This window comes from Falco peregrinus, chromosome 1 (genome assembly GCF_023634155.1).
Source record: "Falco peregrinus isolate bFalPer1 chromosome 1, bFalPer1.pri, whole genome shotgun sequence".
Classification (NCBI taxonomy): domain Eukaryota; kingdom Metazoa; phylum Chordata; class Aves; order Falconiformes; family Falconidae; genus Falco; species Falco peregrinus.
The window spans coordinates 91074771-91100920 of NC_073721.1; positions in this window are offsets into that span (position 1 = coordinate 91074771).

Sequence of the window (26150 nt, forward strand, 5' to 3'; positions counted from 1 at the left end):
AACCTCACAGGTATAGTTTGGAACTGATTTATCAACATATTCTCATGGCTCAGCAGGCAACAACCATAAACTTGGTTTCATGGGCCAGGCAGGATATGCAAGTGAATCTTGTTCTTCAGAAGGACCCTAGCTTAACAGGAGGATGACATAACATCCTTCCTTTGCCTATATTTCTATCATGAGCACCACGGATGGGCAGATTTTTGTACCTTTATTATTATCAAGAGACTCTGGGAGACTGGGAGGGACCGGTGGTAGAAGAAGCACTGTCTCTCATGAGCTAACCCCACCCAGGCACTGGAGTTTATTTCCCTTAGGTGAAGAATAGTTCAAAAAACCCAAATGCCGCTGCCTTGGAAAAGTGGTGAAGCCTTTCATATTAGTACAGACAAAAGAAAGGTGAATGAAATGGAGCTCACCTTTATGGATCCAGAAAGGCTAAGAAAGATTGTTAAAATCCCTTAGTAGATTTGGGGTAGATATGAATCTGAACTGGGTTGTGATAGCTAAGACTAATATGTTCGGAGCTTTACTGCAGACAATTCTGGTCTTTTTCGTTTTCTCCCAGATAAGAAATGATCCTGCTGACTGAGTTTTCAGTACCTTCTGATTTTAGCTGCATCAATGTTATTTTAAAGTAGAGGTTTAACATCACTGTAAAACTAGTGAGAGAGAAAGGCTAGAGAAATGCAGAAAATTATAATAGTGAAAAAAATGTAAAACCCCAAAATCTTTTCAAGTCTCGTTATTATTCACTTGCTTTAAAAAAATAGGCGTGAACAAATCCAAATCTTCTAAAATAGGATGATTTCATGTCTGGGTATGCACCCATACACACACATTTATACTGTCTACTACTTATGCAAATACAGAATATTCACATATTTGTGCCTGCGTATATCAACATAGAGTCCACATATATGCAAGTCTTATTTGCTTTCTTCTTATTTGGGAAAGGAAGACAGAGATGAATTCTCCATCTTCTGCCACTCCTCTTGGCAATATTTTCTTGTGTCTGTCTCAGATTCGCACACAAATATTTGCTAAGGCATTTTCTAATCAACATGAGATTTGAACAATTCCATGACTCGTTGCATCCGATATTTCATTATCTTCGGCAAAATGTGTATTTCCTCATTGGTATCACGGAAACACATCAGGGTTTTCATGTGACACAGTTAAAATTCACAGTGCATTCTCAGAAAGTGTACCAGGCAAACATTTTAGGGTCTGGTGGTGTCCTATGGAGAAAGACCTGCAGAAATCACCAGGATAGAATGATGAATGGATTCTGGAATATTATTGCAGTTGAAAAGTATCAGAAAGCTATCTAATAGATCTTCTACTGTTTAGTGAACAGGACTCACATTAGGTAATGGCAGCAGAAAGCATTAAAGACAATTGTATATGATGTAGTATTCGGACAGATTTGTTCACAGTGTATAGTCATTTGCAAATGGCATTTTGCTGTTCTTTGTTCTGTAGCAGTGTCTAATATTTCTAAACATTTTTAGGCTCTCTGACACCTTAATGGTATACAATAACAGTATGCCTCCCTCTTAGAAAAATGGATACTCTCATTTTTCTAAACATTGTGCCTTTACCTTTAACCATTTCCATTTAAATGCAAATTTCAATCATGTCCACCTCTCTGTATTCCAACAGAAACCCAGGAAAAAGACTATACCTTAAATCCTCATTTCTCCATAAAGGGAGCTGTTTCCTTCAGATGTGTCACTCCATGTTATCTATCTTCCTTCTCATTTTACACGTCATCATTGTGGCAAGTTTACCTTGCAGAATTTACAAATAAAAAAGTCTTCTTTTTGGTTTCAAACTCTGCTGTTTATATGGGTATTTGTAGTTATCTTTATTTCCTTTTAAATTCTCTGACATAACCTACTGACACGGAAATTTCCAAACCACCAGTCTTTGAATTATTACCAGCATTTACAACTGCTTATACACTTGAAAGTTTATGATTTCCTAAACAACTGTGGACAAATTAAGTGAATTTGTATCATAGGCATGGATTAATCTCATAATTATTGTTCCAGTTTAAAGGAAATAATTGAATTTCAGGGTTAAGGATAAAATGTGATGCTATGAAACATATGTGATACTGGTGTCAGTTTCCTGAATGTCTGTTCATATGCAGCTTAGCAACACATTTGAGCAATTCATTAAGGTGTCTCTGCTTAGTGAGTCTTCAGAGAGAAAGTTACATTTGAATCTGGCGTGTAAGAAACACTCAGAAAACAGCCAACCAAAACAAAACAGCTCTCTCCCTCCTCCCCCCTCACCAAAAAAAAAAAAAAAAAAAAAAAAAAAAAGCACACCCTTTATCTGTTGTTAGTCCCTCTTGATTTACTTTTGACAAGAGAGGGCACTGTGATAACATTCTAAGGAGTGGACATATTTGTATACACTTGCCTCTGAGACAGAAAGGAAGCCAGGGATTAACCCCTGAACCAATTACTTTACAATATAGCAACTACTTCAACACACAGACAGAGAGGGGAGAGAGACAATTTAACTAATTAGTGCAAGTCACAATGTTCTTTACAGGAATTGCTCAGCTGGAAGAAAAAATGTTGAGTGGGCTCATAGGCAAGACGATGTCTGCTTTGGTGTGTATTTATTAATTCTCACTTTGAGTCAGCTTTTACTGGCCGAGAAATTTAGCTGAAGATACTTAATGTCTGCAGTCCTTCAAGAGAACTATAAGTCCTGGAAAATTTGCACAGGTATATTGTTTCAGCAACAGTTTATTTCTAACCCTTTATCAAATGCAGCCGTGTGCATTTCTAACTCCCCAGCCTAGTTCTGATATATGAGGGGTTTGAGCCCACTCTATGCAGGTCAGAAATATCTTGTGTTTGTCATTGTAAAATTAAGGGTTAAGTGGTGTAGCTGTGATATACAACTTGCCTTGCAAATAACTTGCTTTCCAAATTAACTGGGATGGAAGTGATTTTGAGCACAATTTTTAATGTAGATAAATAAGCTAGGAGCACTTCATTTCTGAGGTGGCTGAGATTGGAGGAAGGAGGCAATTTAAGACTTTGAGCACCTGCACTTTTAAAATCATATTCTTTTTCAGTGTCACAAGTTGGGTACCTGGAGCTGTTTGTTATTTTCAGAAAATGTTGTCTATCTCTGGTTTATGAATGTAAAACTGTATTGTTGGTAGGGACAAGACATTTTTCTTCTGTCTTAGTGCCATATGTCTAGTGCATTCTTGGTGAGATATTATTGTTGATGAGAATAAATGTCATCTCAAGGAAAACAAAAGTTTGAGGATGTTATTTGCATCTTAAATTTTAATAAATGTCTTGTGGATCCTTAATTCCTTTTTTTTTTTTTTTTTCTTTTCAAACTGCAACAAGTACTGCAAACATTCAGACACATAGGGGTTTTCATAAATACTGTCGTGTTAGACTTTACATGAAATATGTGCGAATCCACAAAATATATTTGTATTTCACTGTACCTAATCCACAAAATATACTGTACTTCCAGACAGAAGAAGATAGACTCTTACCATGAGCAAAGATGATAGATTTGGTATTAATTTGATTATGCAGGCCTTTGGGACTTTGACTTTGACTTTAGCTGTTCTGGGTTGACACCAACAATTTACAAGTGATGCTTGGGAATGATTGTGCTCTGTTAAAGAAATTTTACTTACATCTGTTTTTAATACTACATTGGGGAACAATACTTGTGGCAGGTTGAGGAGTTCTGTGACTACCTTGATTTTCTTATTCATGCAACCTCCATACCAGAGGTTTTGAAAACAGGGGAAAAGCTCCTTTCCTTTTCATAACAAAAACCTTGAAGATATTTCCCTTAATTGTTAGTTCTTTCTCCAAACTGGGAATACTCCCTCTCCTATAGGAAACTTGGGGGAAAACTGAAAAGAAATATATAGTCTGAAAGCCTTGACTTTCTGGCTATTTATTTGACTAAACAAGATTCCTTTTTTATTATACTTCATAATTATTTTTGTTTCTTTCTATTTCATGCAGGTTGGAGCAGATGATTACATGATACTACTTCAGCAGCAGAGACTACTATCTCCGATAGAAATGACAAAACCTTAGTTGAGTCTATTTCTCTCTTGTATTTTTTTCTTCAGCTTTTGAGCTTGAAAGATGTATTAGCTAATGGGAAGTTCCCTGCTCTCTGTCTTGATCCAGAAACAGACAGATAAAATTAACAGACATTGCTTGAAGATTAGCTATCATTATGTCTAGCTTTGACACATGTGGCTAATTGAAGGAGTACCAGGTACAACGGGAAATGAAGAATAATGGGTAATACTTAGAAAAGACTTGTTTCACCTTAAATCCAATACAAGTGTGATAGTGCTTAGATAAACTGAAGGGAGTTAAGATTATACAGACTCTTCACGCACTGATGACTGTTTAAAAGTGCATATCCCAGATGGTAATTCTTTGACAAATGTTTGTTTTGTTTTTTGGGTTTTTTTTAAGTGACAACTGATAGACCTTGCTGTTAACAAAATTATAATCCTTTCCTTTAGCCTGCTGCAAAAACTAGTTTCTTGGATACTTTTTGTTTATTTTTGCGTTTTGGCTTCCCTTGACTGACTTGAAAGGTAGGCAACTACAGATATGGATCTGAGTGTTTTAATAGTTCGCGTTTCCACATGGGCCACTGTAAAAACAGGATGGAGTCATGGAGAGCTGAATTACTGCATAACTGAAGCAGGAAAAAAAAGGGATTATAGATCTAGACTTTGCTTATGTCTCATCTGTGCTTTCATCTCTCCAACAGTCATTACACAGGTGTGCATGACAGCCGAACCAATTTTACCAAAGTGCAAGGCATGCACATTGGCTTCCAGGACCTTGTGAGTATTAGGCAAAAAAATGGCAGTTATAGTGTCACTGTAAAATCCAAAGACATAAGGAATTTGATCTGATATTTCCTATTTGCACAACTTTCAGGAAAGTGTATTTAAGTGAATAAAACATGATCTAAAAAATTATTCTAATCAAGAACGAGTGGAAACTTCAGAAAACATTAGGGCACCTAATTTGAAATACAGTGCAGAACACTCATCAGGATAAATTGCTGGATTTTATGAAATAAGCCAAATTTCTTCAGTTAAATACATAGAGATTCACACTGTTCTTTTTCTTACCCCATGGTATGGTAACGATGCATGCAGCAGCGTGTGTGCATGGTGTGTATGTGTAGGTGTGAGTGTGATAGGTGAATTTAAGCAAGCAGTCTCTCTATTAGATATTTATACTCAGCATGTACGTAGCTCTAGCACAAAAAAACCCAAAAAACAAAAAAACAAAAAACAAAAACCAACAAAAAACCTCAAACAAACCAAAACCAAACCAGAAACCCCACCCACAACCAAAAATAAACCAAAAGGAAAAAAACCTCAACCCAACAAAAAACCTGTGCAAGCTCTAGGCTTTAAATTCACCTGCACAGTGGTATGTGGTTGACTGGCAGGTTGAATTTTGTTATAAATAACGTTTAAAAGGCACTGGCTTTCTTCCATAAGCAATACAGAACTTTTCTGACCGACATGTAAGGAGGCAAGTATGTGAACTAGTCACTCAGAATGTAATCATTTGTATGGATATTTTCTTGCTTCCTATTTTCAGTTTTGATTGTCTAAAACTGTGTCAGAATTATTAGTTACTTATGAACATGCTATAATGTTGATGAGCTTTGGTTCGCTGCTTGCCCTAATGGGTAAAAGGAGGCAATTCTATTATATAGGTGAAAGGTGAGCAGCCAGGTCAGCAACTATCCAAATTGTCACAGCTAGTGGGGTTCTGTGAGTTTATTCCAACGGAGATGTTGCACCACATAGAGTTCATGATCCGCAGTACAGGATGTCACACACAAGAGACGATCACAATTTCTTATGACATCTCGTACATCTTAGAACAGAATATGACTTTTCAAAATTAACCTGTTTTAAGATCATAAATTGTGGCAACCATTCATCTGCATGGGGGAAACATCTGAAAATTAAATCCTGAAGTGTGATCCATCTGTTTTCGCTGTCAGGCTCAGCCCCAGGAACTCCTAAGCAGTTGCTGTTGTTGCTCCTTTTTAATAGGGTAGGACAGTAATGCACAGCCCTCCAGATGTGTCTTGATCTTGTCTTGAGATTCACACACTTGACATCAGGTTGACACTGAAAACCCGTTCTGAGGCCCGACAGAATTACAGTGCCCTTCATAAAGAGGAGAAAAAACTTCTGAAGCTTAAATGCTGGAAAGTTTTCAGTAACCAGGGGATTGCTCCAGTGTAAACTCTGGTAGCCTAGCAAGACTTGAGGGGGAAAGGAGGGAGCTTTTCTGAGTTCTAATGTAGCACAGTACTTCTTCTGGTCTCCTGAAGTCTACTTATTGAGTGCTGGATCACGTGACAAGGAAGCCTGTGTTGGATTATATCAGAAATATAAAGATAGATCATTTTCTTTCCCCAAAAGATTAGTAATTATTAACTCAATAAAAAGCAAGGCTTTTTTGCCATCACCTGTGGGTAGGAGTGAGCAGCAGATAATCCACTGTCAAAGCATTTCTAATTTTAACTAGTGTGGGTATTTCTCAGATAAGTGAAAAAAGGTAGTGAAACTGTGCATTGATACAACCCAGACAATGAGCTCTGGACCTACTGTAAGTGCTGATAGTACAGACCCAATGCCATTCAATGCCTAATTCATTTCAAATGACCATATTTAATGAGATCTGAGTCTACACTGCCCTGAGCAGAACACTAATATACCACGAAGCACTGAAGTGCACTCATGTCCCATTCACATTACACAAAGCAGTGCGAGCGTGGCTCCAGATGACAAGTTGACACTACGGTTCCTTTTCTATTCCTTAGAAATACCAGGTGCCGTGCTGAGAGGCAACCAGCTTTACCTTTTGGAAACCAGAAGGTTTGATTTCTTACTGGCTGCAGTGGACCTCTGGGGACAGTTCTGTAACCCATCCGGATAGAGCTATTTTCATTGGAAATGTGCACAGAACAAATAAAAGGGGATATATTTCACATCGGAATATTTCTGATAACTGCTACTTTAAGAAGTTGACATGAAGGGCTGCCTTCATCATCAGAGAATCGCGTGGTACAAACTGCCCTGCCTTAATCACAGCTGTCATAAGAAAAGGAAATAGATTTTTAGGGTCCAGATAGGATTTCTCCTTGAAAATGTCAGGAGTGATTGATGTAAGACACAAGTAAAAAGCTACTCACTAAACGTGCGTTGTCTACACTTTTGAATCCTGCCTCCCCCCACCCGATATGGTGTTGTCATGATTTTAACAAGTCACAGGAAGAGTTAAGCTGTGCTTTCTGAATAAATTAGTACAGTCACAAAATGACACTTCCCTGACCTTTGCAAAAGGTGGAGAGTATAACGGTAAGACATACAGGGCTGTTAAACAATGTTGTTTTTTTTTTAACCACTCTGACAAAAGGTGCAAGCTCTTTAAAACAGTTTCCTAATGCACTTCAGCAAGAGAGCTAACTGACTGTCATAAGATGACATGCGTAACACAGAGATCTTGCTACACATTTTGATGCAAAGGAACACCCTGTTAGTTGAAAATCATTGCTAACTGGATTCAGATGTTAGAGATGAAGTAGATGGAGCACTGTACATTTGGTAAAGCTTAAAGATGCTTTAAAAAAAAATCATAAATCTTTAGCTGTGGCCTTTTATCAGCTCTTAATTTGTCATGGTATTTTAATTACTTTCAGTGTAAAAATTTTAATCCATATGTTAGGGGAGATGATGTTTATTTCTTGCTTCTTCTCTTGAAATATAGTTTTTAAAAGTTAACGGGCCGGGGTGCATATGTGTGTTTTAAAAGCTTGCAATGGGCTACTCCAAAGTTCTTTTAGCTCCATGTTATGCACACATTCAGAAAGCTGTACTCATCACTGACTTTGGAAGTTAAAAATTCAAACCTTAAAAGTGACATACATTTGTTTGGGTGGCTCCAGTTTGGATGAGAGCTGATTTTCAGAGGACTCACGCTTAGCGTTGCTGTACGAAGTTGCATTTTAATTGTTTCAAGAGAGGTATCCAAAAAGGTAAGTATGCTATCTTTGGCTTTTGAAAATAAAGAGAAAACCTGATCTTTTATGTGGTGAGAGGCTGCTTTCCTTCATTTTTTTTTCTTCTTCTTCTTTTTTTTTTTTTTTTTTAATTGTGGGGGGTGGGGGGGGGTGGGGGTGGGGGTGGTTGCTGCCCTTTTAATCACCTTATTTTCAGGACTTACATGTGTGACTGCTGAGACATACACAAAATATGATCAAATTGGTACATGAGGCTAAGGGAAGCAATAAGGTATTCTCAGTACTGCATGACTGCAGTTAAGTCATTTTGAAATCAATAATCCCCTCGCAATTCACTGTGCCACTTGACTGGACATACAGATGCAGATGCCCTTGTAAATGAGTTTACATCGCACTATGCTTGTAGCCATACAATCTTTCTTCCCTTCTCAAGTCTGTCCCATTTTTCCTTGCTCCCGTTATGCATACGAAACTCAAATTAAGATTGCATGTAAAGTTGACTAGCTATTCCAGGTTATTTATTGGAAATGAAACTATATAAGCATACAATATATGGTTTGCTTAAAATTGATTTACCTAACTCTTTCCATAGTCCCAGGAAAATACAATTGCTGTTCAGCAGAGAATTGCATTGCAGGGGAAAAGAAATAGAAGAAAAAGAAAGTATCAATAGATAATTTGCAGCTAGTTTATGGGGGATCTCAATCTGGTAATAAAGAGGGTAATTCATCAAGTAGAAAGACACAGAACACTAGATTTAAAATTGTCATTAGTTACAATTAAGTAGAGGTTTTAGGATGAAGGCCGTGTGTATTTTGAATTTGATCTCAACACTGGTTGGACACAGGCTTAGATTGAAGTCCAGGAGGTTGGTAACCTCTGAGGAATGCCTCGGCTGGTTTTCATTACCACCTCGCATTGTCCAGCCATGGTCTTTCCTCCCCCTGCACTGCCCGTCTGTCCCTACCCCACCTGCCCAGGTGGTGACAGCAGGGCACTCTGTATTAGCCAGAAAGAAACCTGTAGTGTCTTAAGACTCAGCAGTCCCAGTCCCAGGCCGCAAGGGAAGAGGGTCTACAGAGGGTCTGAGCTCCCCTGTGCTACAGCAGCTTGGCCCTGAGCGATGTTCGCCCTATGGCCTGTGCAGTGGAAGTGCGAATCATGAGCGATAAAGGATGGCATGGTTTAGCAAGCTTCCTAAACTGATCTTTAAGGCTATGGCATCACCATTGACATCATCAGTGTGCATTGTAACACCATGAAGGGTTCAGGGCCCTGAAAAACCAGACATGATCTGGCCTGGCTCAGCATAGATAGAGTAGGTAAGAAAAATGGCTATGGCTCATCATAGTTGCTAACCTGCTTTAAGCAGGACAGAACTTACTAGTCTTCCCTTGGGCCCATCTATGCCAAAAGTGCAGATGCTCTGAGTTTCCACATTTACTTTAGATAGCATAACATAACCACTCAGCTTCAAGCAGGTAGAAAACAACAGACTACAGAAGGGCTGTGTAAGACTGTACATTTGTTGACGTGAATGACCCAAAACATGGCAGTGGGCATTCTCAGCCAAAGATGCATTTATTTTGTTGTTAGATACTATTTTCCACTTTCTGCAGAAACAATAGGTTCTTATTACTCTAAGTTGGCATGATATAGTGTGAAAAATCAAATGCTGCTTCATGCAGACTGAGAAAGTCACACACGTTTTCACTCTGTCTAAATCTTTCATAAGAGCTCCAGTCTGGAGAGGGATCTACCAAACATCTTGTTTTCTTATGTATTAAAAAATGCCTCTTTCATTATTCATTTGACAAAAGGCAAAGGGAATGAGATCTACTGTCTACACTGATAAGCCAATGTTTTTCTCAACCTGCAGAGATTTACCTGTTCACCTCATAGTCTGTCACTAAATCCCCCACTGTTGAGTTGGGATATCTTCATATTGCTTAGAAAAAAACCATCCCAAGTCATAACCTCAAATCCTATTATCCAGTTCTAAGACTTGAACATTTTTTTTTCCTGCCACACACTGGCGAAAAAAAAAATAAATTCTGTCCTTGCTGTGACTTGTTCTAGATAGCCGTTATGGCCAACCTAACATTTGTGTTATGTCTGGTTGCATGGGCATCACTGAGTCTGGCACAATGCAAGAAATCCAACATTCCATGGAAAATTTGAGAGAGAGAACACAGAGGAGGAGAAATCCTGCACTCCAATAAGATAAAACTGAAGCAGACCTAGGGAGAAAAATCCAATTTCATGCCTGTATTTCAACATTCTGGAATTTGCTTCTTCATCTCTCATCCATTTCCCCAGAAGTATGCCAAAATTCTTTTTCCTACATGAATGTGCACATGCATCCTTCTCTCTTCCTCTGGTTTTCTTTCTCTCCATCTGCTTTTCTCTTTTTCTCTCACTAATCAGAATTAACAAGAGAGACCTCAAAAAGTTTCTAGCCAAAAAAAATTCAAATTACTCTGTTTCAATGAAATTACTGTGCTCTGACAAAACAGTGGGTTTTGGATTAAGGTATTTTCTGTTAACATTTTCCTATCAATTCCAGTAAAAAATATAATCATGAGAAACTCAAAGTGAAGCAGAAAGTTCAAATTATATCATCATCAGTTTCCTCTTAGAAAATGCCTATCCTAGCTGTCACATACCTGAAACTCAGCTAGTGTTTTTGTGCAGAAATACTAAAAAAAAAATTATTTTTTTTTAAAACTTCATTTATTTGTTTCTGCTGACCTATTAAAGATGCACACGACAGTGCTTTATTTTACTCTTCAGAGAGTTTAAAATCTATGTATATATCTCTGCTGGTGCATATGTGTCCGTATATATGACTGAAATGAGCAATTTGCTTGACTTTAAGAACTAGATGCCAGACCACATCTGAAGAACTGCTGAGCTTGCAAAGTGCAGCACCACACTCCTTCCATTCTCTCTCTCTCTCTCTCTCTCAGTGCTAGTAGTTCTGGCCCTTCAGTATTTTTAACCATTTAATGGTTAGAAGTTCAGTGAACAAAATGGATTTTCTTTATATTTAAGTAGTGTGTGCTCTGTGACTGGGGTTTACTTCCCAGACTCCAAAGCAGTACTATGGACCTTTCTTGACTGAGCAAGTTACGTTATACAGTCAGCATTGCAGAAACGTTAAGACTGAGACTCAGTTCTGCAAAAGTTCTCAGCACTGGGAAACAGAGACTTTCAGAAAACCTGGTTATGGACAAAACCGGAACAGAAGTTTTCGGATGCTTAGCATGCTTGAAAAATCCTATCCTTTTATAAGTGCTTAAATGAGTTCCTGCAAAATATGGCTTTAACTATATGTGTTGAGAAATTTGAATTACAACCCTGCATTACTCTTTGCCTATACCTGAGACACATTTCTGTTGTACTGCTCTTTCTATCAGTTAGTGTTAGTATTTAGTCACCATGATCAAAATTAGGATGTTCTTATTTTGGTGGTATTTTTCCTGATATCTCATACAAGTAGTAAAAGTCTTGATTCTTCCAGATTTGCACAGTCCTTGTCAGTCAGTCTCTGTCCTACTGGTCCAAGACAGCATCCTGACTTTCCGGGCGTGTCATCTGGCAACGCTGGTTGATGTCTTTGCATGAATCTAAGGGAAGAATGTGCTTGTTCAAAGGAAGACTTTGGCTCTGTGAGAAGCAGGCTGTGTGCTAAAGATTTGTTACTCCATAACAAAAGGGGGCCACCGATTTGCAGACACAGCTCACACTGATGTCAACGAAAGCTGCACATAGAGTTCAAGTGTGCAATGAGGCCTTTCACCTCTAATTCATCTCAGGGCTTGCCTTATTCCAATATACAACTTTGAGCTGAATAAGATTGGGATGGATTTTTAAAGATGTTGGCTGCAGATCCACTCTGACAAGAGGTGAGAAAATCCTTGCAGTTCCACGGACAAGTCGAAAACCTGCCTGAGCAAACTGCCAGTTCAACTGTTCCTAAAGTGGCCACAGACCAGGGAACTGCTGTGCACAACTGAGTGTCAAATACTCGCCTGGCGTGTTTTGGCATCATTTCATTTGCTTCAGCGGAGGCATGCTGATTTTCATTAGCTAAAGATCTGGTTTTAAAGTGCACATAAGTATTTTGAAGTCCCATCCTCAAAATTCACAGGTTCTGGTTGCTTTTTGGTGTGGGGTTTGGTTGGTTTGTTTGTTTTTTTGTTGTTGTTTTTTCTTTTTTCTTTGGGGTAACAGTTTAGTTTCACTGCATTGTTCTTATATGTTTTTCTTGTTCTTGAAGAATACAGACATAATGAAAATTGTAGGGCCAGGGCAAAGAACACTATGTTAAAGTGTAGATTCACAAGAAAAGCACCGCAGTTCTGCACTGGGAAGTACAAAATTTTATTAGAGTAGCCACTTTGCATACTGAGAAAAGCATGATCTTTTCTGCCTTTAAATGTTTTTTTTTTTAATATATATTTATACTCACCGCATTGCAGACATAAATAGCAGTCACAGAGTTGTGCTGTTGTTAAATCAAATAAGGAAAATCAGAAATGTCCTCAAGAGGGCACATGGCAGGGACAGGGGGAAAAAATAAGTCAGAGTGCAAACAGCTCTGAGGTCTTTAGAGACCAGAGCTTTGAGCCAAAAATAATGCAAATGAGTGTATGCCTCTACAATAGTCCCCTAGATAGGCAAGAATAAGCAGGCTGTGCAGTGGAGGACATTCTACCTCCTTGGCCAACGATGCTGAGGCACTGTAGGTGGAAAGCTAGCAAATTGTTGCAATGTTTGGTTATTGTTATTTTGGTCATCCTGGAGCAAAGTGGACAGAGTGCAGGAGTCCTGGTCTTCTGTAGTTCCCTGAGGAATTTCTGGAGTTGAAGTTTACCAGCTACTGATAGTCACTGGTAGTGGTAGCAGAGTTGACCAGATCTGAAGAAACACCTACCCATCATCTCACATTTAGACAAGATTCCTCCCTGACAGCTCCGAACTATATTCAGTGTGGGCACCACACCGCTTGTCAGCTTGCACCACCTAACTTCAGGGCTCGAGACAGCACAGCCTTTTCATCACAGGGCTCTCTGTGCACGTTATTTAAGTGCTCAGCCAAGCCTCTGTCCCTGGGACACTGATGTTGTTGCCTTCCCGTGAGCTACTCTTTGAGTTCCCCTCAGTTGGGCTTTTTGAAATACGCAGTATACTTCTAAAAAAATTTAGGTGTGTGTCTTGTAGGGTTTGGAAAGTTGAAATATCATCCACTGTCAATCCAGCACTGCTCACAAACATTGCGTTCTCTCTCAGGATCGTTAAAGACCGGAGCAGTCACCATAATTGAAAACAGTATCTGTTAGGCATTCAGGCTGAGCTGAGGGTCTGTTTTCCATGTTAATAACTGCTAAATTAGTTGTGTTGTTACCAAGTGGGGAGCTAAGACTAAGGTTTTTCTCTAGCATTAAGTTACCAGTCCCTGTCCCGCACTGTCATTTTGGTGTTATGCAATTGGACAGTCTCCATGAAAACATTTAAAAATAAAACCAGAGCGTGCATTTCCACAAAGCATTTTGCATCCATTCTTTCCTATAGAAGGCTGAAGAAAAAATCAATTTTGGTAAAACATTAGATCAGTGGTTCAGGTTGTACAACACAGAGCATGAGGTAATTTGTATGGCCAGTCTGTCCACCTACATTAAAACTGAGCTTGTTTGAGCTGTACAGTGGAGCCTAAAATGAGCACCCATTGGCTTCACAACTCTCAGTCTGTATAATTGCAGGATGAATTCTGTTGTGAGCAATTCCATTCCATCTTTAATTTTCCCTAGCGGTTGCAAATGGGAGGATCATTCACCTTCTTGACATAAACTGTTATGTTTTTGTGCATTTTTCAATAGCTGCCATATTAACAGAAATGGATGCATTCTAGCAGGAGGTAGAATTATTCAGCCACATATGTATGTTCCTTTTGCTTATACATTATATTATATTCTAATTTTAAGTGATTGTCATTAATTTACTAAAAAATTATTTTTCTTAGTTCAAACTGAAAGCAGAGATGCCATTTTATAAGCACTGAAACCAGCCAGGCATCCTGAATATTTCTTTGACATATTTTTGTGTATTTCTAAGTTGCTTCATCAGTCATTAAAGCTCAGCTTGCAGTACTTAACAATTTTGGCCTTGATCCTATAAGCACGCATATGCCTTGCTTTATGCATATAAGCACTCCCATTGAAATCAATATTCATCCACATTACATTAAGTACACGCATAAATGTTTGCAAGATTGAGGCTGCCATTTTTTTTTTTCTACTTTTTTTTTATTCATACTATTTCTGCCTGGCGTCTATTGTAGTCTTTTGAGTAAATGATTCGTAGACTGAATGGGGCTCTTCAGATCTCATTCCTCAATGAATGATACAATTTCTCATGTAGTATCAGGACCCACTCAAGGCTTTTCACTTGTGGAGGCAACATTTACTTCCTCTTTTCCAAGGCTTCCCCCAAGAGCAAAATTGAATTTTGTGATAATGACACCGAATATTCAAGGAGTGTGTGCAGGGAGGTGTTGAGGACTGAGGGAAGCTAGTAAAGGCATGGTGGATGAGGAACCAGAAAGGCCAGGGCAGGTTTTGGAGAGCAGTGTGTGTGTAGGAGTGGTCCATGAGGTCTCAGTAGAGCTCTGCATTGCAGAAGGAACCACAGAGAAGCCATGCAGATTTTGGGAGAGAGAGGGAGTATTACTGTTCTTGGTGGCTGTATATATCTTGTTGAATCCTAAGTTGCTTGTGGATCATTTATCTGCACAATCAGTTAAAAAAGGCTTCAGGAACGGAGGGAAGGAAGCATGATTGAGAGATTGAATCTTGGAAAGTTTCAGTACAAGTCATCTGTTTTAAATGTTAGACCTTACCAGAGCAGATCGCTTTCTATTAATATGTTGTATTAGGATCATGACGGATGACTTCAAAGTTGGATGAAACAGAGGGCTTTATGCCTTTCATTAGATCTTGTTTGTCAGGATATTTAATATGTTATTTTTCAAGGACTATGATTTTTTAAGAAAATCTTTTATGTTAACTCATAGCAATTAGGAAAATTTGTCACTTAAAAAAAAATTAAAAATCAAATTTCTTTTCTGCCATTTGTGCTGGTTGTTCATTATCTACCATAATGAAAGAGAGGCCAATCATTTTTACTACTGTTTACAGTCAATTTATCTCTTAAGTTTTCATGTAACAATACTGGAATCTTTGGCTTACAATTTGGTAACACAGTTTTGCCTCTTCAAATTTTTGAACCCGCACTTAAAAGTAAAATATGGAAACACTTTTTGTTTGTGGTCTTACAATTAAACTGTAAAACTGAAATACTATGGTTTACTTGTACCTGAAAATATTTCTGTAAATCTGAAGAGTTATGACATTTTACAGTTGTTCAGCAACTTAGGACTTGCTCATTATTCATTGTTTTTCCACTTTTTTTATAGTGTGGGGATCTTTATTTAAAAATTAAGTTTGAATTTGGTCCTCCAGTTTATTGAGTACATGAGTACAGATATTCATCAGTTATGCCCTGCTTCATCTGTATGCATTTCACTACCTCGGAATTTTAAAACTAGAGAACTGTGCCTGAAAAGCATGTGCTTTTTCCACCTGTGCCAGTTTTTTTAAACAGAAGAAATTCTGTCTCCCTACAAACTTTGTTTCTCTTAAATCTGAGGCCTGTGTGGCTACAGCAAGGGTACTATCTTTGACATGAAGACATTGATCATATCTGACAGATTTTTGCCTTCTATAATAAGCAACATTTCTCATAATAAGACATAAAATTAGGACATGAATTAACGTGACACACCACAGAATATCAGTGAGTACAAACTCAGATTTAAATTTCCAAGCCTTTAGGGGTTATGTTAATTTTTTGCACCATTAAGTAGTTTCCAGTTTTAATCCCCATTTCTTCTTAGGCAAAACCACAACAGAAGCATACAATGCATTATAGCCCGCGCAGGCGGAAGGGTTCCAGCGGTACAGCTGCACTCCTCTCCTCCGGAGGGCAGTGAATCCTGCAGGCACTCCTCCATCCCTTGAACTGCTGCCACCAACATCGGGCCTTTCCAGAGATTCCCAGCAATGGGGTGGTGGGAGCAGGGAATCTCTGCTGGTTGAAAGTGGAATTTGGCTTCAATTAAAAAAAGAAAAGAAAAAAAGAGAGAGATGGGAGGGGGGTACTGACTTTATGAGTTATACACTTCAATTTACAGGCTTGCGTAGTACTTATGACCATTAAATGCTTGGAGTTAGCTCCAATTCCAGGACTCTTTTCCACTCTCATGTAACCATCAATATCATTTTAGTTCAAGTACAAATGTATAGTGTTGGGTTTTTTTTTTCATTTTGCTTGGGGGAGTGAAACAGAAGGGGGAATGTGGTGGGAAAGTATTCATATCTCCTGTGTAGCAGCCTCCAAATGCATTATAAATTTTTATTGCCTTGCAAAGTGTTACAGAGTCAGATTTATTAGCATTTGCAAAAGGTAGATGGGAACTTCTAAGGGGAAGTTGTGATGGTCAGAGGATTCCGTATGGTCACAAGCAGCCTTCTCCCTGGTCTCAAAAAACCTGTTTTTGAGAATAAATAACTGAATGAAAACAGATTTCTTGGAAAACTGTTGTAATTTAATGCATGTAAACAAAAGCTTTTATAATAGCCTCAGTCACACTGGGATTTCTGAAAGAATTACTTCAAACAAATATCAGTTTTTAATTGAGAGGCACCCAAGAGGGTGGTGATGGTGTGGTCTTGTTTTTCTTTTTTTTTTTTTTTTTCATTTTCATTTTTCTTTCCCTTTTCCTCCCTAAAGTGGAAAATATTGCAAAGTTCACAGTGCTCTCATTTAAAATTCCTATCAGACTTTCTAGCACTAAAACTTCCTAGGGGGTATCACAGAATCATACAACAGTCAAAGTTGGAAAAGACCTCTGGAGATCATCTAGTCCAACCCCTATACTGAGCAGGGTCAACTAGAACAGGTCTCCCAGTGCTGTGTCTAGTCAGGTTTTGAATATCTCCAAGGATGAAGACTCCCTAACCTTCCTTGGAAACCCTTTCCTGTGTTCAACCATCCTCACAGTAAAAAAGGCTTTTTTCTTATGATTAATGGGGTTTTCTACATTTCATCTTGTGCCCATTGCCACTTCTCTTTTCACTGAGCACCACTGAGAAGTCTGGCTCTGCCTTTGCTCCCCGCCCTAACTCAAGTATTTATACACACTGATAAGATTACCCCCAAGCCTTTTCTTCTCAAGGATAAACGGTCCTAGCTCTCTCAGTCTTTTTCATATAAAGGATACTCCAGACCCTTAGTAAACTTTGCACCACTTTAGTGAACTTGCTCCAGTAAGTCCATGTTCTTCGTGCACTAGGGAGCCTAGAACTGGACCCAGCACTCCAGATGTCTCACATCTGCTGAGCACAGTTCTCCTCTCTCAACCTGATAGAAATGCCGTTCCTCATGCAGCCCAGGAGGCCACATTAGTAGATGCTGAAGTACAGGACCTGGTGTTGAGCCCTGGGGTACACCACTAGTGATTGGCCTCCAGCCAGACTTAATGCTGCTGATCACAACCCTCCAAGTCCAGCAGTTCAGTTTTCAGTCAACCTCACTGCCCACTTATCTAGACAATACTTAGAATCATAGAATCATTTAGGTTGGAAAAGACCTTTAAGATCAAGTCCAGCCATTACCCTAGCACTGCCATATCCACCATATCCCTAAGTACCATACGTACGCATCTTTTAAATACTTCCAGGGATGGTGACTCAATCACTTCCCTGGGCAGCCTGCTCCAGTGCTTGACCACCCTTTCAGTGAAGGAATTTTTTCTAATATCCAATCTAAACATGCTCTGGTGTAACATGAGGCCATTTCCTATTGTTGGGTTACTAGTTATCTGGGAGAAGAGATCTACCCCCACCTGTCGACAACCTCCTTTCAGGTAGTTGTAGAGAGCGATAAGGTCTCTCCTGAGCCTCCTTTTCTCCAGACTACACAACCCCAGTTCCCTCAGTTGCTCCTCATGGACTTCTGCTCTAGACCCTTCACCAGCTTCATTGCCCTTCCCTGGACATGCTCCAGCACCTCAATGTCGGTCTTGTAGTGAGGAGCCCAGAACTGGACACAGGATTCAAGGTGTGACCTCACCAGTGCCCAGTGCAGGGGAATGATCACTGCCCTGGTACTGCTGGCCACGCTGTTTCTGATACAAACCAGGATGCTGTTGGCTGCCTTGGCCACCTGGGCACACTGCTGGTTCATGTTCAGCCAGCCATCAACCAGCACCCCCAGTCGCTTTCCCACCAGGCAGCTCTCCAGCCACTCTTGCCTGTACCACTGTTTGGGGCTGTTGTGACCCCAGCGCAGGACCCGGTACTGAGCCCTGTTGAACCTCATACAGTTGGCCTCGGCTCATTGATCCAGCCTGTCCAGATCCCTCTGCAGAGCATTCCAACCCTCAAGCGGATCAACACTCTTGCCCAGCTTGGCGTCATCTACAAACTGACTGTGGGTGCACTCAATCCCCTTGTCCGGGTCACTGATAAAGATACTAAACAGACTGGCCCCAGTACTGAGCCCTGGGGGACACCACTTTTGATTGGCCACCAACTGGATTTAATTCCATTCACCACCTCTCTTTGGGCTTGGCCATCTAGCCATTTTTTTACCCAGCATAGAGCATACCTACCCAAGCCCTAAGCAACCAGTTTCTCCAGGAGAATGCTGTGGGAAACGGTGTCAAAAGCTTTGCTAAAGTCTGGGTAGACAATATCCACAGCCTTTCCCTCATCTACTAAGTGGGTCACCTTGTCATAGAAGATCAGGTTAGTCAAGCAGGACTTCATTATAATTTGTCTATGAGGATATTATGGGAGACTTAGAAGTCAACATAAACATCTACTGTTCCCTCTTCCATCAAGTTAGGACCATAGAAGGTTATTAGGTTCATCGGGCATTATCTCCCATTTTTAAATGCATGCTGACTTCTAATCACTTCCTTGTCCTTAATGTGTTTTTCTTCTCCTTAAGTTTGGAAACAGCTTCCAGAATTTTTTGAGACATAAGACTGAGGTGAGGTTGACAGACCAATAGTTCCTCAGTTTCTTCTGCTTGCCTTTCTGCAAGACAGGAGGGACTTTTATTTTCTTCCAGTTCTCAGGAACATTTCCTCATAACCCTGACCTTTCAAAGACAGTATAGCAGCCTCACAATGATATCTGCCATCTCCCTCAGCACTTGTGGCTGCATGCTCTTGAATCCCACAGACTTGTGTATGTCCAGTTTGTATAAACATTGCCTAACCTGATCCTCTTCCACTGAGGGTAGGTCTTCCTTGCTCCAGACTTTCTCACTGTTCTCAGGACTGGAATTCCTAAAAACACGTTCATTGATGAAGAATTCACTGAATACCTTGGCCTTTCCTGTGGCCTTCATCACAGGTCAATTGTCCCATTCAGCAGTGGACTCACACTTTCTCTGGGTTTCTTTTTGCTGATTATATACTTGTATATAAGTAAGAAGCCCTTCTTATTGCCCCCCCCATCCCATGCTAGATTTAACTGCAGATGGACTTCGGTTTTCTTAATCCTTTCCCTGCACACTGAGACAGTGTCTCTATCTTCCTTCTGCATCACCCATTCCCGTTTCCACCTCATATATGCTTCCTTTTTATGTCTGAAGATTTTTCTGGAGCTTCCTGTTGATTCCGCTCCCTGTCACCTCCTGTACATAGGGATGGACCATTCCTGAACTTGGAGGAGGTGATCCTTGAAAATCAACACGCTCTACTTGACCTCTTTTCTCTGTAGGACTGCAGCTCATAGGATCCTTCTGAGTAGATCTCTGATCAGACCAAAGTCTGTTCCCTTGAAGTCCAGTGCTGTGATCCTGCTTTTCCTTGATCTCTTCCCTCAGGATCCAGAATTCCACCACTTCATGGTCACTGCAACCTCCAGCTTCCACAACCCCATCTATTTCTTCCTTTTAAAAAACCTCAGAAAATTCAAACAAACAAACAAAAAAAAACTCTCTCAGGAAATGATCTGAATTAAATACGTTTAGGTGATTCAGACTAGAACATAGAGACTAAAAAGCTAAACTACTGGCTTCTTATTAAAAAAGGATGTTCTAAAAAAATAAATCCATAACCTTAAACATTTTATTTTTATTTCATCAACACATGGCACAATACTGCCCATTCTCTGCTCAAATCTCTAAATAGTGCCTCAGTTAATAATAATATAATGATAACAGTGGTTATTTTGTTTAATATAGTGACTGGGACCACATGGGGGTATGATGATGACAGCTTTCTTTGTTTGCTCTTTATGACTCAGAAATTTGGAAAAGTAAACTGGGTATAACTAGTTCACAGTCCATATTCCCAGTACTCCTTCATGGTTTAATTCTCTGAAAAATTCCAGAACTTTAAAAATAGTTCCAAAGCCAGAGGTCTAAAATTGAACCAGTATCTAAGTAAAAGGGCAACCTCTTTTGAAAATGACCATGATTATAATATAATAATTGTATAATAACACGAACTAGTAACATAGTGAGCTGGAAAGGAAGTGTTTATATAGGCAAACAAATTCCTCTGTTTTGGAAGTGAATAGTCCTCTATTAGTTATGTGAGCAGTGAAATGCTTTTATAGGATGTAGTAAAAATAATGAATTAATCAAGAAATTCTGATAACAAATATAACTGGGAATAAAGTTTATTCAGTGTATGTTAGTAAAAGATCTTTAATATATATTTATTTACATAAATATTTGCCTATCTTTCCCTATTTTGAGTGCTCACTGAAGGCAAAGATTTTGGAGGGCATGGAAGGGTGCTGGCTCACACTTAAGAGGAATTTCATACTCTCCAGCCTGACTCAACATATCGATGAGAGCTTTCAGCTAGTGCTGACCTCACCATGCAAGAGTCACACACTCAGGGACTATTTGCCCTTTATTTATATATCCTGAAGATAAGTGTGTATTCCTAAGCAAAAGCCTGATCTTTGGAAGAAACAAAATTAAGGGGAGAGAAGCAAATGTTATAATCCCTTCCTGCCTACTCAAAGTTCGCAACCCATGTCACACCAAGAAATAAAGAATGCATTTTAGAGAGCAGCATGTCTATATTACTAGAGAAAAGTGGACGTATCTAGCATTTCACATTGTGGGCTCTTCCTAGTTTTCTTAAACTAATTCTCAGTGGAGGCAATGTGGATATTAAAATTAAAGACACCTTATTGCAAACTTCAGATTTTGATTTTTTTAATTGAGAAAACAAAACCTTACTGTCTTAGAAGTCTTGATTAAAACATATGGTTTGGTTTCATGATGACAAGGTAAAATTTTCTAAAGGGGGGAAATAATTTCTCAGGGAGTATTTATTGATGTATTGATAAGCATGTATTACTGCACTGAGGGTGCTGCATGAGGTGATAGAATAGCTGAGTAATCAATGAGATAATCTGCATCTAAGTAATAGATATATAGTTTCTGATATGACACTAAAAGTACATTGAAGAAACACAAATCAAAATGGTGGTGTGTGAATGTATGGGAATCAAATGATGATTTGATTGTCCTAAGATTTATGCATCACAGCAAAACAAAATAACTTGAAAACAAAATGGAAATAATTTACATTTTCATTTTATTCAATGTTTAACTCTTTCAAGAAATAGATTCAGCACTTAAATGTGAAGAATCTTTCTTACAACAGAGTGAAAGGTCAAGGAATTCAGTACTTTGTTCCTGAAAAAAACCCTACATTTTAAAGCAGCAAATGATAAAACATGAAAGCTTTTATTCTCTTCATCTCCCTCCACCTTTTTAACCACTTTCAGACTGGGATTTTTAGCTTTGACTATGTGTGAGGCCCAGGTGACACTACTATTCTTGATTACCAAACCGTGAGATATGCTTTGTCCAGGTATTGGTCTGTGGTTTGTTACTGGTTCAGGGAATGAGTAATAAATTATGCCATTACCTTAACTTCAGTTGTGGGTAACACTGATAAGGGATAAGATTTCAACACATGATGGCAAAAGGCTTATGTGTAGGTCCTTCAAGTTATAGTTCTAGAATAACTTTTGCGTTATGTACATCATCAATAGATTTCTGTGTGATAGACCAGCCAAGGCTATATGCGTTGGTTAGGATCCATTTAATTGTTTAAACTAGTATTTAAAGTGGCCCTGGAACAGGGTAGAGTCCTTGGTCTCCAGGCCAGCATAGTTGGCCTTCTTTACTACTGGAATATAGCCCTGTAGCCAGATTGCTAGTTTTTAACACTCAGACTATCTCAGTAAAAGCATGTGTTCTTACATTCAGCTTGACCTTTCTGAACAACAAAATTACCGGCTCTCCCCTCCCCAGCCCATACCCTTGAGAAGTATTGCAAAGTGTTCAGACAGGGGTAATTTAGTAGGAATGCTCTGAGTACAAGATCTCTGCCCATCTCCCTGTGGAAGCTATGTAAAGGTTCATAAGGTCAACGAAGAGTGAGGAAGGAGGAGAATGACTCCACTGCTGGAAGACAGGAACACATGCGTAGGACAGAGGCAGACCTTCTGCAAGGCTTACATCTTCTATGGAAAACAGCCCAGAGACCACAGCTCAAAATAGAACATAGCAAAGGCATTATGTAATAGTCACAAACTGAACCTTTCTGGAGCGAAGTGAGCTTCAGCGGTTAGGAGGCAGATACGTTTGACAACAGAAACAAGGATGCCTACAAAATTTAGCCACTGGTACATTTAAAGCCCATGATATCACCATCTTGCTCACTATGCGTATAGTTTAAATAGAGATAGGGGAATACTAGGATGTGTACACTGTTTGGAAGCAAAGATCGTGCATCTATATTGTTTGACAGCTGGAAGAGTGTTCAGTAATAGAATTTTGGCCATCTCATATTATAAGAGAAAGAAGTCTTTTAGTATTTACAGGAGACAAAGTCCTGATGAAAGCAACATTTGTTTGGATCTTCTGTGCATGGCAGCAAGGGTGGTTCAGCCTACAGGAAGAATGAAAAACTTAAAGGAAAAATTAGTCTGATTTGGGCTTATATTCATAGAAGGAAAATAAATTAAGTGGTTGACCCTTTACAGTGATGAGCTTTCTTAACCCCTTTTGGGTTATGGAAAACAGAAATAGTCTCTGCATATCTCCCTAATTTAGTCATAATGGACAATGGGAAATCCCACAGCAAATTGCCAGAAAAGGGGGGAAAAAGCCCAAAGAAGAATTCATTGTTTAAGACAGTCACTAATTCTATAATAGGAAGCAACCATAAACTGACACTGAATACAGGGCAAAAATACTGCAGCGACAGAGATGACTTTTCCTGAGCACCTAATGTGAACTTGCAATGCCAGCTATGGCATGAACTGGTGGTATTGCTCTCTTAGCTTTACCAGGAACTGTCATAATGGATCGAGATAACTTCCTTGATCCCTTTACATCGCCAGCTTCTCACTGGATCCCCTGTGGGGCCAACATTGAATTGTGTGGTTGACTTGGCTGCCTGGATGTTGAGAATGCTCTCTTTTGATTTGCTGTCCTCCTGAAGAGGTTTTTATACTCTCTGCTGGAGAGTAATGTTCTGCAGAAATCTGACATAGGATCCAAATATTAAACTCTTACTTGCTGTCTAATGACAGCATAGTATTTATCTGCTATATAAATCTATATATAGCCTTTATGGATCATTGATATCCCAGTATGTACTGTTGGTAGCTTTTAGTTTCCAAAGATTTTATTCTTGTGGCTTAGGAATGCGCAATCTTATTGCCAGTTCATGCGGAAAATGTAACTTGAGTAACATTATGTTTCTTGCTTACTTTAATACAAGGGTACTTGGATTTCAGTAACATCACAAGCAGTGTAGTAATATCCTCATTATAATACAGAAAATGTTTGGATTTTCAGTCAGAAATAATCAGAAAATAACCCCATGGCTACTATTTAATCATATCTGAAAGCACATGAGTAAAAATGACTTTGTAGCTTTGTTATAGAATACATTTAATAAACCCCTCCTACTTGGTCATGTTTTCTTGTGCTGTCATATGCAGCCTTATCCCAGATGCAGTGAACTTCCTTGTTTGAAAATTTATATGATCTTGTGATCTGCAAAATGATGAGAGAATAAGTTTGCCTGCTCATCCTGAAATATCTTCTTATTTTTAACAGTTGTATTTATTAGATACTTGCGAAATGGTTATAGCCTGACTAGTAGTTTTATGAATTTAGCACTTAGTTCCTTTCCAAAAGCTTATTTGGACAAACTGGAAATGTCTCATATATGAGGACAATCTCTGACAGCTCTTTTAAACCAGACGTAGCATGTACTGATGTGTTTGGAGATTTGCCTGTAGGTCTAGGTGAGAGTGTTTTTTCAGGTACCATGACCTCAAGAAAAATTAAAATATTCCCTTCACCTAATTATACCCATTAAAAGTTAGGCAGATGATCTAACTTAGTCCTGCTAGGCTATTCAAGCAGCTATTTATCCCACTTGTGTTAGAGACATAACAACAGGTAGAGATGCCATATTCACTGGAGATGTCCATCTCTAAATCAGGTTAGATATTTTACCTGCATAGAATCAGTGAGCTGTACATCTGATATTTCTGGGACTGTCCTGGGATAAGTGAATGCCAAACAGCACATCTACACCAAGAAAACATGCAAACTAGCAAAATTACTTTCTCTGTAGTTTGAACAGCATTAGTTGTCAAAAACAGTGAACTCCCACGTGCAAGAAATAAATGGCTGGCAAAGTGGGGAAGTATTTGCTCTGACACAGTAGGTTCTGCTGTATATGTTGCATATACTGGTATTCTCAAACTCTACTTTCCCCTTTTCACAGTGAGATTCTGTTAACTCCTTAGCAGTTCCTTAGCAGCCAAGAAACTAGCAGTCCTTGAAGAAATTATTTTTCAATAGTAACATCTTTTTCCTTGCAGGCCACCTAAGGACAGCGCTTTGTACATGTATTTGTATTGGTGGCAGTCTCAAACATTCCGCACAATCATCACTTCATTAAGACTTCTGGCACTCAGGCATGGCTTAATCTCTGTTTTTTAGATGGGTAGGAATAGAGATACCTGTATAGGAATGGAAGGTGAGTGAGAGTCTGGAGTCAAATGTGTGTCCCCTGATTTCCACAGTCATGCTGGAACCACAGCCACAGCGGGGGCTTAATCATAATGCCAGCCACAAGGGACTGTCGGGCTCCCTTGCCATCCTAATCAAGACACCAAGCAGAGATGCCTGAGGACTCTGAGGAAGAGAAGCTGAATTGGCTTAGAGCTGAAATATAATGAGCAGGCATAGCCTCTGTAATTCTTCTAGCTGAAAACCTTACTGTCTTAGTGAATCAGATTGGTGTATTAGGTTCTATTAAAACTAATTGTCTACAAGATTCGTAGAGTAACATAATATTATTTTAACATTTTTGGCTCTAAGACTGTCCTTATACCTTTAAATATAAAGATTATTTCTTGGAAAAGTGATTAGAATATTAAAACTCTATAAAAGTAGGCATTAGCTGATGATCCTGTCATTATGTTGAGTACCAATGGATTCACCTCAGCACACCTAGTGATTTCACAAAGGCTATTATCTCATGGCTATATCCCCTTCTTCTGAGCTTATTACTTTAAATAAAAAATGTTAATGGTTTCTGAGAAACTCATGATGAGAAATGGAGGATTTCTTACACAAAGAAACATGCTTTCCAAATTTCAAAGCTTGCATTAAACTTTCCAGCAAATGCCTAAAATTCTCAGTTGGCCAATAATATTGCAAGGTGAATTCAGCCTTCTTTTATACTGAGGTACTATTTGGATATATTTTATTATTATTTATTAAATTACATAGCACTGCATGTTATGCATAGCAATTACTTAAGAATGTGCATCACGCTTTCACATACAGGGAGAACGGGATGAAATTAGTCTGAATCATAAACAAGGTCAGACTGGATGATCTAAAAGCTCCTTCTG